Source organism: Pleurodeles waltl, chromosome 12 (genome assembly GCF_031143425.1).
Source record: "Pleurodeles waltl isolate 20211129_DDA chromosome 12, aPleWal1.hap1.20221129, whole genome shotgun sequence".
Classification (NCBI taxonomy): domain Eukaryota; kingdom Metazoa; phylum Chordata; class Amphibia; order Caudata; family Salamandridae; genus Pleurodeles; species Pleurodeles waltl.
Window position 1 is genome coordinate 118,381,330 of NC_090451.1, and position 17,234 is coordinate 118,398,563.

General features: G+C 48.1%; 1 non-coding gene across 1 annotated transcript; it reads left to right on the forward strand.

Annotated features, from left to right (window-relative positions):
- Positions 1 to 11,110: 11,110 nt before the first annotated feature.
- TRNAI-AAU (transfer RNA isoleucine (anticodon AAU)) lies at positions 11,111 to 11,184 on the forward strand. The gene has a single exon. It is a non-coding gene; the product is annotated as a tRNA-Ile (tRNA).
- The last annotated feature ends 6,050 nt before the right edge of the window (positions 11,185 to 17,234 follow it).

The following is a 17,234-nucleotide window of genomic DNA, read 5'->3' on the forward strand; positions in this document are numbered from 1 at the left end:
AGTTACGTTTTTTCTCTCAAGTAAACTCTTTTTTTCTCATTTAATCAAACGCTTGTAAATCCATACACTCTGTTGCTCCAGTACACGTTCACTTTCCATTAGTCCTTCTTTTGCCACTTCTGACCAAAGCTCAAGCCGGCAGCGCCAGTAGAACAACAGAAGTGCAAGAGATTGTCTCTCCAAGATGGAGACTCTGGCTCAGACTATGTCACGTGAGAGGTGGAGGGAGACCAAGAGCTGATTATTAGATGCGTGGGGATAAGAGGAACATAACTCAGGTGAACAGATTCTGGATAGTCATGCTATAGTTAGGATCAGCAACGTTACAGGGGAAAGGATAGGAAAATAATTAGGTGACAGAAGTATAGAAGTGGCTACAAGGGGGCGTGTCTCTTAACAGGGCCGAAAGATACACTGAAGGCGAAGGTGAAGTGAAAGAAGAAAGAAAGATCAAAGGAAATCAACAGTGATTGAGAGAAAACTCACAAAGGCAAATTGAGCAAAAGACAGGACCTGGGGAGTTAGACTACTTCAATGCAAATTTACGCCGCAGATGAGCATGACAACTGACCCTTGTCCAGTGGTGCTGAAACAATTTTCAGTGTGGGGGTGCTGCCATCAAAGGGCTTCTGAAAATCCAGGAATCATACAAAGAACAAGTCCTGCAGAATGAGCCACGCACATTCAGAAAGAGTGGTGATGCGTTGGTTACTTATTGGTAATCTTCATTAGCCTTAGTCCATTGCGTCCTTGTGACAGTCATTACAAAGTAAAGTGATGTCACCCTCCAAGAGGAAGAAAGAACAGGAGGATTCTTAAATGCTAGCGCCAATCACCCAACCTGGGTGCCAAGCCCTTGCCAAAGGACTGATGGGAAGGTGGGCAGGATGTAATGTTTGTGACAAGGACAAGATGGACTTAGGGTAATGCAGAGTTCAAAACATTGGTACTCAAATGCAAAACAGAAAATTTATTAAGCGATAATGCTTGACAAATGTATGCCCTGAGGCCCAAGTAACCACCCTAGGAATTTCCTAGATTGTTACTCACTGGAATTCAACCCAGGAGGTGGCCATTCCTCTCGTAGACCATCCCTGACCTGGAAGATTTTCTAAAAAGCCTTGCAAAGCCAGAAAAATTGACGTCTTATAACTCCCGCACTTGGCACACTACAGGCCCGGTGATAGACACCAATTGACATCCAGTACAGTACATGTCATTCTTAGCATACAAAATGCCAGTTTATCAAATCTTTACAGTGGAATCAATTGGCCGCTTTATTAGTGTGGACAAGCGATCGTGTGACTGCCTCAATGTTAACATATTTACAGGTTATGCAGTTCGGTCAATGATCAACCGGCGTTTAGTACAAATGTCAAATAACTTTTGTCTTGTGCATTCTTTAGTTATCAACCCTTACACGTCTAAGTTCTCCATTTGACAATTTGTCATGCTTTCCATTGTCCTCTGAATTTAGCAGTCCCATTTTCCTTTTATGGAGAAGGCTCTCACCGACAGTGTTTGTTTTACCAGTGTTGTTTATTTGGGGGTAGCCTTCAGTTCTTGGAAATAGGCCCAACTCGCTACCTGGCGTGCTAAATGCCCTGCCATCCGATATGGTGGTTCTGGGCTGCGAGTGCCGTGTTCCGCTTAGCCCCCTTACTTTGCCATCTTACACCCTGCCGTGAGGCATCCCAAGGTGTGTTGGTTTTGTCCGCACACCCCCTTACTAGGTGTGTCCACCAATGATTTTTTGGTAGAACTTTCGCTGTCTTCCGCCTTAAGTCCGACTTGCGACTGTAAGCCTCTTCGTTGGGGTGGGAGGGTGGTTCTTTCTTTGGTGGCGCGCGTCGTCCTGGCCCAGCTGGTCCTGAATTTGGGAGGACCTGTAGGACGCGCTCCTTAAATCCCCATTCTTGACCCCCCCCTCGCCTCCCTAGGGAGGTTTCATTGGGGGGTTTGAAAGTTGCAACCCCCCTGCTATTGGAGGGGTCGTACCTGGCCCACTCCCCACTTTATGGTCATCCTGGGGGGGAAGGGGGGTGCGACGCTCCTTTGTTGGGCGCGCCCTCCCCAAACCGGTTAGACCGGTCCCTTTCGGGCCAAGGCGGCCGTTAAGGCGCCGGCCCTTCATGCCCCCTGCGGGGGCGGCCTCTGCACTAACTCCCGCACTTGGCACACTACAGGCCCGGTGATAGACACCAATTGACATCCAGTACAGTACATGTAATTCTTAGCATACAAAATGCGACTTTATCAAATCTTTACAGTGGAATCAATTGGCCGCTTTATTAGTGTGGACAAGCGATCGTGTGACTGCCTCAATGTTAACATATTTACAGGTTATGCAGTTCGGTCAATGATCAACCAGCGTTTAGTACAAATGTCAAATAACTTTTGTCTTGTGCATTCTTTAGTTATCAACCCTTACACGTCTAAGTTCTCCATTTGACAATTTGTCATGCGTTCCATTGTCCTCTGAATTTAGGAGTCCCATTTTCCTTTTATGGAGAAGGCTCTCACCGACAGTGTTTGTTTTACCAGTGTTGTTTATTTGGGGGTAGCCTTCAGTTCTTGGAAATAGGCCCAACTCGCTACCTGGCGTGCTAAATGCCCTGCCATCCGATATGGCGATTCTGGGCTGCGAGTGCCGTGTTCCGCTTAGCCCCCTTACTTTGCTATCTTACACCCTGCCGTGAGGCATCCCAAGGTGTGTGGCTTTTGTCCGCACACCCCCTTACTAGGTGTGTCCACCAATGATTTTTTGGTAAAACTTTCGCTGTCTTCCGCCACGCTGCCAGTGAGGCTTACGTCTCCTGGCAACTCCCCCTTCGTGTTTTTTTTTCTTTTTTTTTTCTTTTTTATGCCAGACTAGCCGCTAGGTTGGACCAAAAGATGGTCAACCCTTCCTCTGATAAATGTACGCCGTCCGGCGCATAGAGCTCTGGTCTCCTCAGGTGGATCAGGCCATGCCGGATGCTTTCCCACCCGTTGTATTTGCAGTACTTGGCGACTGCCAGGTTTAGCTTTCTCCTGGAGTTATCCACTGCACTGTCTGAAGTTGCCCCACGCCACCTGATCCGGGGGATTAGCGCTGACCAAATGATGGTGGTGTGTCCTAGCCGCCTGGCGATGCTCCACAGGACCTCTTTTATGTTGTTGAGGAGTGTCTTCCTCCCCAACGTGGTCAGGTCGTTGCCCCCCAGGTGGATGATAATGGCGTCCGGGTGTTCTTGGGCGGATTCGATAATTTTTTCAATTGCAGCCTGGAGCTGTGCCCATCTCATGCCTGGAAATCCCCACCACCGTATCCTGTTTGCTGGTCTGTCCTTTGGGTGCGACCTTCCGTTCCGTTTCCACCATGCCTCCAGTCTGGAAACAAATGAGTGCCCTATGATCCATGTGACCTTGGGGGGTGCCCCCGCCCCTGGAATGACAAGATACCGTCACAATAGGTGAGACGGAATGTAACTTTTGAAGGCGTTGGAACGCCATCTACCAACTGCTTTGATTGCGTTTGCTTCAAGCCCCAGTGCGGCTGCGGTGGTGGCTGCCCCGATGCGAAATGAATGGGCACTGAAATCCGCCGCTGGGAAACCTTCCCTCCCTAGGGCTTTCCGCATGACCGCGGTGAACTGGAACCTGCTCAGGTTGTCCCCGTTGGCATGTTTGAACAGGGGGCCTGGCCCGGCCGGGCGAGCCTGCAAATACTCTCCTATGCTGACCACTGGGCAGTACTTTGGTTGGTTTATGCGCTTTAATCTGATGCTAGTGCCCTGGCCTGCTTGGTCCGTTTTTGATCGTCTCAGGGTTAGCCGTATCTCTTCTGGTTCTAGATGACAGTCCCCGATCTGTAAGCATGACTTGTCCCCTGAGAGCTTGGCGGCTGCCGCCAGCTCACCCACCCTGAAAGCCCCAAAGAACGCTGTGGTGAATGCTGCCCTGAAAAGTAGCTGCTCGTACCGGTCCTCCGCTACGAGCTGCAGGGAATTTATTAGCTTAGTTAGTTTGCTGAAATCAATGGGGTGTCTGGTGTCTTTTCTGCGCCCCTCTAGGCGTTTCCAGCCTTTCATGGCTGTTTTTATATAGTGCGAGCCGGTGGGGTCCAATCCCAACTGTAATTTTGAATGGTGGGCGACCGCCGCAAGGTGTGCTTGTGCCCAGGACTTGGTTTTTCCCTGTTCGAATGCCCGGAGGATGAAATGCTCTGCTGCTCGCCTGGTTTCTGCGGCGTTGGTTAATGATTCTAAGCCCCCCATGTCCATAAAAACCTTGGTATACTTATCATACCTCCGCTGGGTTTCAGGCGTGAAAGCGCTCTTTACTAGAACGGACAGGTCTGCTCTGCCAGATCCCATAGCTCTACTGGGAAGGTGGTCATCCTGTGGTTTGCCTCTGGAGCGAGTTTCCTGAACCTGTCCATCTGAGAACGAGAAAGGGCGTCCGCACGTGAGTTCTTTGCGCCCTCTACATGCCTTGCCCTGATGTCCAGGTTGTTTCTCAACTGGATGGAAACTAAACGCCTAAGCAATCTCAAGGTGTTGTGGCAAGATGCCGATCCTTTGTTAATGGCCATGACCACTCCTAGGTTGTCTGACCACAGGGTTATTTTCAAATTTTTTAGCTGAGATTTCCATATTGTTAGTGCGACTATTATGGGGAATAGCTCTAGGAAGGTGATGTTCTTGGTGATCCCTAGCTCCAACCACCTGCGTGGCCATTTTGCCGCACACCACTCCTTCCCCAGGATGGCCCCGAAACCACAGCCGCCTGCGGCGTCTGTAAATAGAGAGATCTCCCTGGCAACCACCCAGCCTTTTCTCCATATGAGCTGGCCGTTGAATTCCTCCAAAAAGGAGTCCCACATGGCGAGGTCTCTTTTGACCCCGCTTCCCAGTCTCACGTGATGGTGTTTCTCACGCAGCCCTGCTGTCAACCGGCTCAGGCGCCTGGCGAACACCCTGCCTGCTGGGATAACTCTTGTGGCGAAATTGAGTTTGCCCACCATGCTCTGCAACTCGCCTAGGGTTGCTTTCTGTCTGCCCAGCATGGCCCTGATGTCTGCCTTTAGCTCAGTTACTTTTTCGCGCGGCAGCCTGGATGTGCCTGTGACCGTGTCTAATTCTATGCCCAGGAATACAAGTGAGGTGGTGGGCCCCACTGTCTTGTCTTCTGCTAGGGGAACTCCCAATTCTTCAGTTAGTGTTTGGAATGCTCCCAGGAGGCTGGCGCATGTGGTTTCCTCCGCCCCGCCTATGAATAGGAAATCATCCAAGTAGTGCATTTTCCCCCTGCTGGGTGCCTGTTGTGGAGTGGCCATTCTAAAAATGTGCTGAACCGCTCGAAATATGCGCACGCAATGGAGCAGCCCATTGGCATTGCTTTATCTATGAATGTCTGCCCCTCGTGTTGGAAACCTAGCAGGTGGAAACTGTCCGGGTGCACTGGCAGGAGCCGGAAGGCGGATTCAATGTCAGCCTTCGCCAGGAGTGCCCGCTTGCCTGTTGTCCTGATTATGTCTATTGCGTCGTCTAGCATGGCGTAGCCCACTGTGCACGCTTCTACTGGGATTGCATCGTTTACTGATGTGCCCTCTGGGAAAGAGAGGTGGTGTATTAGTCTGAACTGACCAGGTGCTTTCTTTGGCACCACCCCTAGTGGTGAGATAATTAGGTCTGTAGGGAAAGGGGGGGAAAGAGGGCCCTCGATGCGCCCCAACTTCAATTCTTTGCTGATTTTTTGCCGGATAACCAGGGGATGCTCAGCGGCTGATTTCAAGTTCTTTGTGGTCCCCCCAGCTATCTGCCCCGTTATTGGGATAGGGAAACCTTCCTCAAAACCCTTCACAAGCGTGATTGCGTCGCATTTGTTGTGGTATGCGTTGGCTAGCTTCCTCAGGGTGGTTGTATTGATTGGTGATTTGGCTAATTTGAAATTCAACTGGTTGGTCAGCGCTCTGAGGGGGGGGTGGTCATTAATGCTTCTTTTTCCTATCTTTTTTGTCTGACTTGTGTCTTCTCTTTCTACAAGTGGAAGCTGGGTGATCCCCCCCGCAGGTGGAGCAGCAGTGTTTAAATTTGCAGTTCTGCCCCCAGGAACACTCCTCTGTGTCAAATTTCCAACATATAGCCTGTGATCCCTTTTCGCCTTGTGGTTTCACGCTATGCCAGGTTCTATTCTTCTGGGGCGCTTTAAATTTCTCGTGTCTCCCTTTGCTAAAGCCATTCCGAAAGGGCTGGTCCCATCTTCCCGCCCATGCGTTAACTTCCCTTGCGACCATCATTTTGTGGATGTAGCTCAATACATCCTCCTGGTTCCACTCCATTTCTGGGTGGGCTTGCATATTTAGTCTAAAACTTTTATCGTATTCTAGCCAGGCATCCCCGGGGAATTGGCGATGTGCCTCGTGAATCTTGGACTCGTAAAGCCAGAGGTCCGCTGCGCAGTGAGGGAATTTACTATGACGCAGGCCATTATCCTAAATGCGTCTAGCCAGTTCTCAAAGTTTCTCTCTTTTCTAGCCCTCTTCCTTTCTCTTCTATCATCGTCTTTCTTATCGCATACCGTGAGGTCTATGCCCTCCAGCTGGATTTCTAGTAGTGTAAAAATATCTATGAACTCTTTTCGCCATATTCTTTCTTTCACTGGGAATGGGATAGCAGTCGCAAGGCCTGCTGCTTTGGTTGTCATGGAGGCGGGGCCCAATGAGGGCCTTGCGTATGATTCAGGTGGGTTACCTGTATTGGGCGCAGTGGTTCTCGCTGGCGCTCCCCAAGCCGACAAGGGATCGCTTGGGGCGGGGGGCTCTACTGTATTTATTGGGGTGTTTGGATGTCTGCCCATGGGTTGGGTCCTGTCTACATTTGACCCTGCCCCGTCCCCCCGCAACAGCAGTGGCGCCAGTGACTTAAAACATTATTTGATAATTGCACTTATATGCTCACCCTCTGCTGGTGCGCTCGTTCCGCCCTCCGTCGGTGACGCCGCTGCCTCGACCTCTGCGTTCTGGATCACGACCCTTGCTTTCTTGGTTGGGTTGCTTGCTTGCTTCCCCTCCGCTCTTCGCCGCCTGCTTGGTTTCTGTGGTGGGAGAGCTGCTCTCTCCGGTGTCTTCTCCGGCGGCGATGTGGTGTCCTCAGTGGGTTCCCTGCTCTCGTCCTCCATCTTGGCGCAAAGCCAATCTTTGCCTCGCTTCAGCGCTTCTGCCCTCATGTGCGCTATCATGCTTTCCAAATCGTCCTGCTGCTCTGCTGCGTGGTCCTCCTCCATTTCGCTTAACTCAGGTCAAACAGATATGTGCTGGTTTTGGCCCCGGGCTGGGATTCAGCTAATTACTTCTTCTTTGCGTTGCCTTGATACTGGGAAGGTGAGTGCTCGTGCTGCAGGGTCGCGTCACGCTTGTGCGCGGTCCCCTGCAGGCCCTGAAGAGTAAATTTGCCGAGTTTTCCGGCCCCTGGCGTTGTTGTTAGTGCTTGCCGGCACGCTGGGGGTGTGTCCGCTTTTCCGGCCCCTGGCGTTGCTATAGTGATTGCCGGCACGTTGGGGGTGTGATCTTGCCGCTGAGCTAAAGCTCCTTGAGCCCGGGGTCGCGTCGCGTTAATACACGCGGTCCCCCGAGGCGAAGGTATTGCTATGTAGTGAGAGCCGTGCGCTCTCTGACAGCCCAAACCGCTTTGAGTCGCGGGTAACCGGTCCTCCTGCTGCCGCTTCGGCCGAAACCGCTTCCGGGGTCGCGTTGCAGTTGCGAACGCTGTCCCCCAATGCAATGCTCTTGGTGCCGGGCCGTGCGATCTCCGCTGGTCTGAACCGCTCTGTTCAGGGGTCGCGTCGCGTCACGACGCTTGGTCTCCCTATGCAATGGTGCTGTCCTGTGGTGCGCGCTGAGCGCACGGTGCCGGCTCTGCACGAGTCTGGCCGGGGACGCGTCACGTACCGTGGTGGGTCCTAGGTTCCCCCCAATGCCACACAGCGATGGCGAAGTCCTTCGATGCGAGCCGCGCGCTCGTTGGCGGCTCGGTCGCAACTGCCCGGGGTCGCGTCGCGTTAAAAAACGCGGTCCCCCACGCAGTTGCTGGCGCTGTTCGATAGCGCCGTGCGGTCGGTCTGGCTCGGACTAGCCACCCACCGGGCGTCGCGTCGCGCTGCTGGCGCGGTCCGCCTCGGCAGGGACTCTGGGGTGTAAATGTACCGATTACCGTGGGCTACGATCTGGACGAGGACGCCGGATCTGGGAAGCGAACCCGCGGTGCAACCCTTCGTCCGACTGGCAGAGTTGCGTTTATCCTCGTGGAAAGCAGGTAGGGGGGGGTGTAACGGCTGCAAGTCACCTCGATGCTTCTTTCTTTGGTGGCGCGCGTCGTCCTGGCCCAGCTGGTCCTGAATTTGGGAGGACCTGTAGGACGCGCTCCTTAAATCCCCATTCTTGACCCCCCCCTCACCTCCCTAGGGAGGTTTCATTGGGGGGTTTGAAAGTTGCAACCCCCCTGCTATTGGAGGGGTCGTACCTGGCCCACTCCCCACTTTATGGTCATCCTGGGGGGGAAGGGGGGTGCGACGCTCCTTTGTTGGGCGCGCCCTCCCCAAACCGGTTAGACCGGTCCCTTTCGGGCCAAGGCGGCCGTTAAGGCGCCGGCCCTTCATGCCCCCTGCGGGGGCGGCCTCTGCACATCCACCTAATCAGAGTCATAAAAGTCACCTTCTTGTCTTTTCCAGGCTGTCCAAAACTCACAAACAAGGAGTCGGTTTTCTTGAACTGCAGAGGCCTGGTGACATAAATGAAAAGAGCACTTTAAACATCAAGTGTATTCAACAAATGTTCCTCCGGAGAGGAAGGAGAGGGAATGAAAGAAGGAAGAATTATTTCATAAGATCCATCAAAAATAGACTTAACCTTTGCAGCAAAGGTAGGGCTAGGCCTTAAAGTTACCCCATCTTCCAAAGTATCAAATGAAGAGAGGACAGCATTTTAAGGCTCCCAGCTCCCCAATTGTTCTCAGCAAGGCGATAGCAAATAGGAAAATAACTTTATAGGAGACAATCTTTAATTGTACAGTATCCAGACCTTCAAAGAGATAAAATTGGAAAGCCTATAAAAGAGTAGGAAGATTCTGAGTTGGAGAAAATGGATTTTTCATTGTTCTTACCATTGACAAAAGATCATAACAGTCTAGACACCAAAGAGTGTAACATCGATGAAAGTTCAGAAAAGTCTCTAAAAGCCTTAATCTCAAACCAATGAGCTTTCAGAGTGGAAAGAGATTCAAGTGAAACCCATTCAGAAGAAAATGCAAAATAGCAGACAAACTACAGGTAGGTGCCAAAAGATCATGAGCAGAACATCACGTCTGAAAGGACTTCCAGTTCTTTGAGTAAGACTTCGAAGTAGAAGGCCTGCTGGAGTGCTGAATTAACTCCACTAATGAAGAGGAAAGACCCTTTGCTAGCAGTCCAGACTTCTCAACCTCCAAAGCGATAGAGTGAGTTGGAGCAAGAAGGTCAGGGACGACGTTCTGAGAAGAGACACACTTGAGCAGTACCCAAGGAGGTAGAAGAGCCAGGGGTTCAGAAGAGGAAACCATGACATCTCTGGCCAATCAGGGCCAACAAGAATCAAGTTCCCTGCCCCCTGCTGAGACTTGAAGAGAACCATCTGGATCAATAAAAAGGGGGGGAATGTATAAAGGAGACTTCTCAGCCACTTTATCACCAATACGTCCACTACCTAGGCTCCTTGTTCCGGAAACCTGGATCAGAATCGACAAAGATGAGCATTGTCGTTGTTTGAAAAGAGATCCAGAAAGGGTTTCACAAACTCTCGGCATATCTCTCAAAACAACGACCTGGATAACGTCAACTCCAGCAAATTTGGAAACCTCCAGCTGTCTGCCATCACATTGTCGGTGCCCTTGATGTGTACTGCCGACGTATGCAACAGGTTGATCTCTGCCCAATAGCCCAATTGTTCTGCTATTGCATTGAGGGATTTTGAATGCATGCTTCACTGCTGGTTAATATAAAAGACCGCTACCTTATTCTCTGTCTTTACTAGCACATTTTTCTGAGACAGATGATGATGGGAAAACTTCAAAGCCCTGAAGCTTACCATCAACTCCATCTACTTCCATGACCTCCGACTCTCTAGGAAAGACCACTTGAATCGACAGGATCAGTCCAACACAGTAGCTCTCCAGCCAGGTTTTCTGGCATCTGTTGCGAGGAATTCAGGAGGATCCAGGTGTATTAGTGTCCACTTAGACCAGTGGTCTTCAAACTCTTTAATGCCACATCCACCCAAAGGGAAAAAAAAACATTGATGCCTACCCTCTGAATTTTCCAGAATTCTTCTATCAAATTGACACTGTTTAAATATGTCTAGACCTATTTAAACATTGCAGTTAAGTTCTGTTACTGTTTTAAAAATGCAATCAAATACATGACCCCAAATATACTATTCTGGTCAGGCAGGCCTTACTAACCAATTGCAGAGTCATGCTCTGCTGAGTAAACTGATCTCACGGCAGTGAGGAATGCACAGGCCGGGTGGTGCCCGGCGCACGAAAGCGCGCCTTCTTGTGTTGTACGTCTCTTTGCGCAAATGCAAACTCAAATTTCCTGCACTGTGGTCGGCAGGAGAGACATGGGAAGGTGCAGTAGGGAAGGCTTGAGCAACAAACCGTTGGCTATGTTTTGTTGTTACTTTGTTGACATGAGCTAGAGTAATTTAAAGCAGAAGGAACGGCCAGACCTAAAAACAACTCTCTTACCTCCAACGCCGAATAACTACTATAATTAGAATATCTCAAAAGCAGCTGGCCTTGTAAACTTAAGGAGCAAGCAAGCCGGTGCATTTTGGGTTTTGTCGTAAAAGAATACAAATCCTATCCATCCTTTCCCTTTCTTCCGGCAACAACCAATGTTACAAAGGTATCACAGCACACAGTGACATTGACTGAAAGAAGAGGCGCTGAGGCTGGCGTGCAGCACTCAACAGCTCTTGTTATTGCAATCCAGACAGGGGACGGAAGGCGAAAAGTATGAAGGAATTGCGATAGTGAGACCGACTCTTCTGTGTATCTGCATGTCATGGAAAAAGGACAACTCTGTCATTCATGGCCGGTTAGCTCAGTTGGTTAGAGTGTGGTGCTAATAACGCCAAGGTTGCGGGTTCGATCCCCGTACGGGCCAAGTTAATCTTTTTCTCTCAAGTAAACTCTTTTTTTCTCATTTAATCAAACGCTTGTAAATCCATACACTCTGTTGCTCCAGTACACGTTCACTTTCCATTAGTCCTTCTTTTGCCACTTCTGACCAAAGCTCAAGCCGGCAGCGCCAGTAGAACAACAGAAGTGCAAGAGATTGTCTCTCCAAGATGGAGACACTGGCTCAGACTATGTCACGTGAGAGGTGGAGGGAGACCAAGAGCTGATTATTAGATGCATGGGGATAAGAGGAACATAACTCAGGTGAACAGATTCTGGATAGTCATGCTATAGCTAGGATCAGCAACGTTACAGGGGAAAGGATAGGAAAATAATTAGGTGACAGAAGTATAGAAGTGGCTACAAGGGGGCGTGTCTCTTAACAGGGCCGAAAGATACACTGAAGGCGAAGGTGAAGTGAAAGAAGAAAGAAAGATCCAAGGAAATCAACAGTGATTGAGAGAAAACTCACAAAGGCAAATTGAGCAAAAGACAGGACCTGGGGAGTTAGACTACTTCAATGCAAATTTACGCCGCAGATGAGCATGACAACTGACCCTTGTCCAGTGGTGCTGAAACAATTTTCAGTGTGGGGGTGCTGCCATCAAAGGGCTTCTGAAAATCCAGGAATCATACAAAGAACAAGTCCTGCAGAATGAGCCACACACATTCAGAAAGAGTGGTGATGCGTTGGTTACTTATTGGTAATCTTCATTAGCCTTAGTCCATTGCGTCCTTGTGACAGTCATTACAAAGTAAAGTGATGTCACCCTCCAAGAGGAAGAAAGAACAGGAGGATTCTTAAATGCTAGCGCCAATCACCCAACCTGGCTGCCAAGCCCTTGCCAAAGGACTGATGGGAAGGTGGGCAGGATGTAATGTTTGTGACAAGGACAAGATGGACTTAGGGTAATGCAGAGTTCAAAACATTGGTACTCAAATGCAAAACAGAAAATTTATTAAGCGATAATGCTTGACAAATGTATGCCCTGAGGCCCAAGTAACCACCCTAGGAATTTCCTAGATTGTTACTCACTGGAATTCAACCCAGGAGGTGGCCATTCCTCTCGTAGACCATCCCTGACCTGGAAGATTTTCTAAAAAGCCTTGCAAAGCCAGAAAAATTGACAACTTAATCCACCTACTCAGAGTCATAAAAGTCACCTTCTTGTCTTTTCCAGGCTGTCCAAAAGTCACAAACAAGGAGTCGGTTTTCCTGAACTGCAGAGGCCTGGTGACATAAATGAAAAGAGCTCTTTAAACATCAAGTGTATTCAACAAATGTTCCTCCGGAGAGGAAGGAGAGGGAATGAAAGAAGGAAGAATTATTTCCTAAGATCTATCAAAATTAGACTTAACCTTTGCAGCAAAGGTAGGGCTAGGCCTTAAAGTTACCCCATCTTCCAAAGTATCAAATGAAGAGAGGACAGCATTTTAAGGCTCCCAGCTCCCCAATTGTTCTCAGCAAGGTGATAGCAAATAGGAAAATAACTTTATAGAAGACAATCTTTAATTGTACAGTATCCAGATCCTCAAAGAGATAAAATTGCAAAGCCTATAAAAGAGTAGGAAGATTCTGAGTTGGAGAAAAGGGATTTTTCATTGTTCTTACCATTGACAAAAGATCATAACAGTCTAGACACCAAAGAGTGTAACATCGATGAAAGTTCAGAAAAGTCCCTAAAAGCCTTTATCGCAAACCAATGAGCTTTCAGAGTGGAAAGAGATTCAAGTGAAACCCATTCAGAAGAAAATGCAAAATAGCAGACAAACTACAGGTAGGTGCCAAAAGATCATGAGCAGAACATCACGTCTGAAAGGACTTCCAGTTCTTTGAGTAAGACTTCGAAGTAGAAGGCCTGCTGGAGTGCTGAATTAACTCCACTAAGGAAGAGGAAAGACCCTTTGCTAGCAGTCCAGACTTCTCAACCTCCAAAGCGATAGAGTGAGTTGGAGCAAGAAGGTCAGGGACGATGTTCTGAGAAGAGACACACTTGAGCAGTACCCAAGGAGGTAGAAGAGCCAGGGGTTCAGAAGAGGAAACCATGACATCTCTGGCCAATCAGGGCCAACAAGAATCAAGTTCCCTCCCCCTGCTGAGACTTGAAGAGAACCATCTGGATCAATAAAAAGGGGGGGAATGTATAAAGGAGACTTCTCAGCCACTTTATCACCAATACGTCCACTACCTAGGCTCCTTGTTCCGGAAACCTGGATCAGAATCGACAAAGATGAGCATTGTCCTTGTTTGAAAAGAGATCCAGAAAGGGTTTCACAAACTCTCGGCATATCTCTCAAAACAACGACCTGGATAACGTCAACTCCAGCAAATTTGGAAACCTCCAGCTGTCTGCCATCACATTGTCGGTGCCCTTGATGTGTACTGCCGACGTATGCAACAGGTTGATCTCTGCCCAATAGCCCAATTGTTCTGCTATTGCATTGAGGGATTTTGAATGCATGCTTCACTGCTGGTTAATGTAAAAGACCGCTACCTTATTCTCTGTCTTTACTAGCACATTTTTCTGAGACAGATGATGATGGGAAAACTTCAAAGCCCTGAAGCTTACCATCAACTCCATCTACTTCCATGACCTCCGACTCTCTAGGAAAGACCACTTGAATCGACAGGATCAGTCCAACACAGTAGCTCTCCAGCCAGGTTTGCTGGCATCTGTTGCGAGGAATTCAGGAGGATCCAGGTGTATTAGTGTCCACTTAGACCAGTGGTCTTCAAACTCTTTAATGCCACATCCACCCAAAGGGAAAAAAAATAACATTGGTGCCTCCCCTCTGAATTTTCCAGAATTCTTCTATCAAATTGACACTGTTTAAATATGTCTAGACCTATTTAAACATTGCAGTTAAGTTCTGTTACTGTTTTAAAAATGCAATCAAATACATGACCCCAAATATATTATTCTGGTCAGGCAGGCCTTACTAACCAATTGCAGCGTCATGCTCTGCTGAGTAAACTGATCTCACAGCAGTGAGGAATGCACAGGCCGGGTGGTGCCCGGCGCACGAAAGCGCGCCTTCTTGTGTTGTACGTCTCTTTGCGCAAATGCAAACTCAAATTTCCTGCACTGTGGTCGGCAGGAGAGACATGGGAAGGTGCAGTAGGGAAGGCTTGAGCAACAAACCGTTGGCTATGTTTTGTTGTTACTTTGTTGACATGAGCTAGAGTTATTTAAAGCAGAAGGAACGGCCAGACCTAAAAACAACTCTCTTACCTCCAACGCCGAATAACTACTATAATTAGAATATCTCAAAAGCAGCTGGCCTTGTAAACTTAAGGAGCAAGCAAGCCGGTGCATTTTGGGTTTTGTCGTAAAAGAATACAAATCCTATCCATCCTTTCCTTTTCTTCCGGCAACAACCAATGTTACAAAGATATCACAGCACACAGTGACATTGACTGAAAGAAGAGGCGCTGAGGCTGGCGTGCAGCACTCAACAGCTCTTGTTATTGCAATCCAGACTGGGGACGGAAGGAGAAAAGTATGAAGGAATTGCGATAGTGAGACCGACTCTTCTGTGTATCTGCATGTCATGGAAAAAGGACAACTCTGTCATTCATGGCCGGTTAGCTCAGTTGGTTAGAGTGTGGTGCTAATAACGCCAAGGTTGTGGGTTCGATCCCCGTAAGGGCCAAGTTAATTTTTTTCTCTCAAGTAAACTCTTTTTTTCTCATTTAATCAAACGCTTGTAAATCCATACACTCTGTTGCTCCAGTACACGTTCACTTTCCATTAGTCCTTCTTTTGCCACTTCTGACCAAAGCTCAAGCCGGCAGCGCCAGTAGAACAACAGAAGTGCAAGAGATTGTCTCTCCAAGATGGAGACACTGTCTCAGACTATGTCACGTGAGAGGTGGAGGGAGACCAAGAGCTGATTATTAGATGCGTGGGGATAAGAGGAACATAACTCAGGTGAACAGATTCTGGATAGTCATGCTATAGCTAGGATCAGCAACGTTACAGGGGAAAGGATAGGAAAATAATTAGGTGACAGAAGTATAGAAGTGGCTACAAGGGGGCGTGTCTCTTAACAGGGCCGAAAGATACACTGAAGGCGAAGGTGAAGTGAAAGAAGAAAGAAAGATCAAAGGAAATCAACAGTGATTGAGAGAAAACTCACAAAGGCAAATTGAGCAAAAGACAGGACCTGGGGAGTAAGACTAATTCAATGCAAATTTACGCCGCAGATGAGCATGACAACTGACCCTTGTCCAGTGGTGCTGAAACAATTTTCAGTGTGGGGGTGCTGCCATCAAAGGGCTTCTGAAAATCCAGGAATCATACAAAGAACAAGTCCTGCAGAATGAGCCACGCACATTCAGAAAGAGTGGTGATGCGTTGGTTACTTATTGGTAATCTTCATTAGCCTTAGTCCATTGCGTCCTTGTGACAGTCATTACAAAGTAAAGTGATGTCACCCTCCAAGAGGAAGAAAGAACAGGAGGATTCTTAAATGCTAGCGCCAATCACCCAACCTGGCTGCCAAGCCCTTGCCAAAGGACTGATGGGAAGGTGGGCAGGATGTAATGTTTGTGACAAGGACAAGATGGACTTAGGGTAATGCAGAGTTCAAAACATTGGTACTCAAATGCAAAACAGAAAATTTATTAAGCGATAATGCTTGACAAATGTATGCCCTGAGGCCCAAGTAACCACCCTAGGAATTTCCTAGATTGTTACTCACTGGAATTCAACCCAGGAGGTGGCCATTCCTCTCGTAGACCATCCCTGACCTGGAAGATTTTCTAAAAGGCCTTGCAAAGCCAGAAAAATTGACAACTTAATCCACCTACTCAGAGTCATAAAAGTCACCTTCTTGTCTTTTCCAGGCTGTCCAAAAGTCACAAACAAGGAGTCGGTTTTCCTGAACTGCAGAGGCCTGGTGACCTAAATGAAAAGAGCTCTTTAAACATCAAGTGTATTCAACAAATGTTCCTCAGGAGAGGAAGGAGAGGGAATGAAAGAAGGAAGAATTATTTCCTAAGATCTATCAAAATTAGACTTAACCTTTGCAGCAAAGGTAGGGCTAGGCCTTAAAGTTACCCCATCTTCCAAAGTATCAAATGAAGAGAGGACAGCATTTTAAGGTTCCCAGCTCCCCAATTGTTCTCAGCAAGGTGATAGCAAATAGGAAAATAACTTTATAGAAGACAATCTTTAATTGTACAGTATCCAGATCCTCAAAGAGATAAAATTGCAAAGCCTATAAAAGAGTAGGAAGATTCTGAGTTGGAGAAAAGGGATTTTTCATTGTTCTTACCATTGACAAAAGATCATAACAGTCTAGACACCAAAGAGTGTAACATCGATGAAAGTTCAGAAAAGTCCCTAAAAGCCTTTATCGCAAACCAATGAGCTTTCAGAGTGGAAAGAGATTCAAGTGAAACCCATTCAGAATAAAATGCAAAATAGCAGACAAACTACAGGTAGGTGCCAAAAGATCATGAGCAGAACATCACGTCTGAAAGGACTTCCAGTTCTTTGAGTAAGACTTCGAAGTAGAAGGCCTGCTGGAGTGCTGAATTAACTCCACTAAGGAAGAGGAAAGACCCTTTGCTAGCAGTCCAGACTTCTCAACCTCCAAAGCGATAGAGTGAGTTGGAGCAAGAAGGTCAGGGACGATGTTCTGAGAAGAGACACACTTGAGCAGTACCCAAGGAGGTAGAAGAGCCAGGGGTTCAGAAGAGGAAACCATGACATCTCTGGCCAATCAGGGCCAACAAGAATCAAGTTCCCTCCCCCTCCTGAGACTTGAAGAGAACCATCTGGATCAATAAAAAGGGGGGGAATGTATAAAGGAGACTTCTCTGCCACTTTATCACCAATACGTCCACTACCTAGGCTCCTTGTTCCGGAAACCTGGATCAGAATCGACAAAGATGAGCATTGTCCTTGTTTGAAAAGAGATCCAGAAAGGGTTTCACAAACTCTCGGCATATCTCTCAAAACAACGACTTGGATAACGTCAACTCCAGCAAATTTGGAAACATCCAGCTGTCTGCCATCACATTGTCGG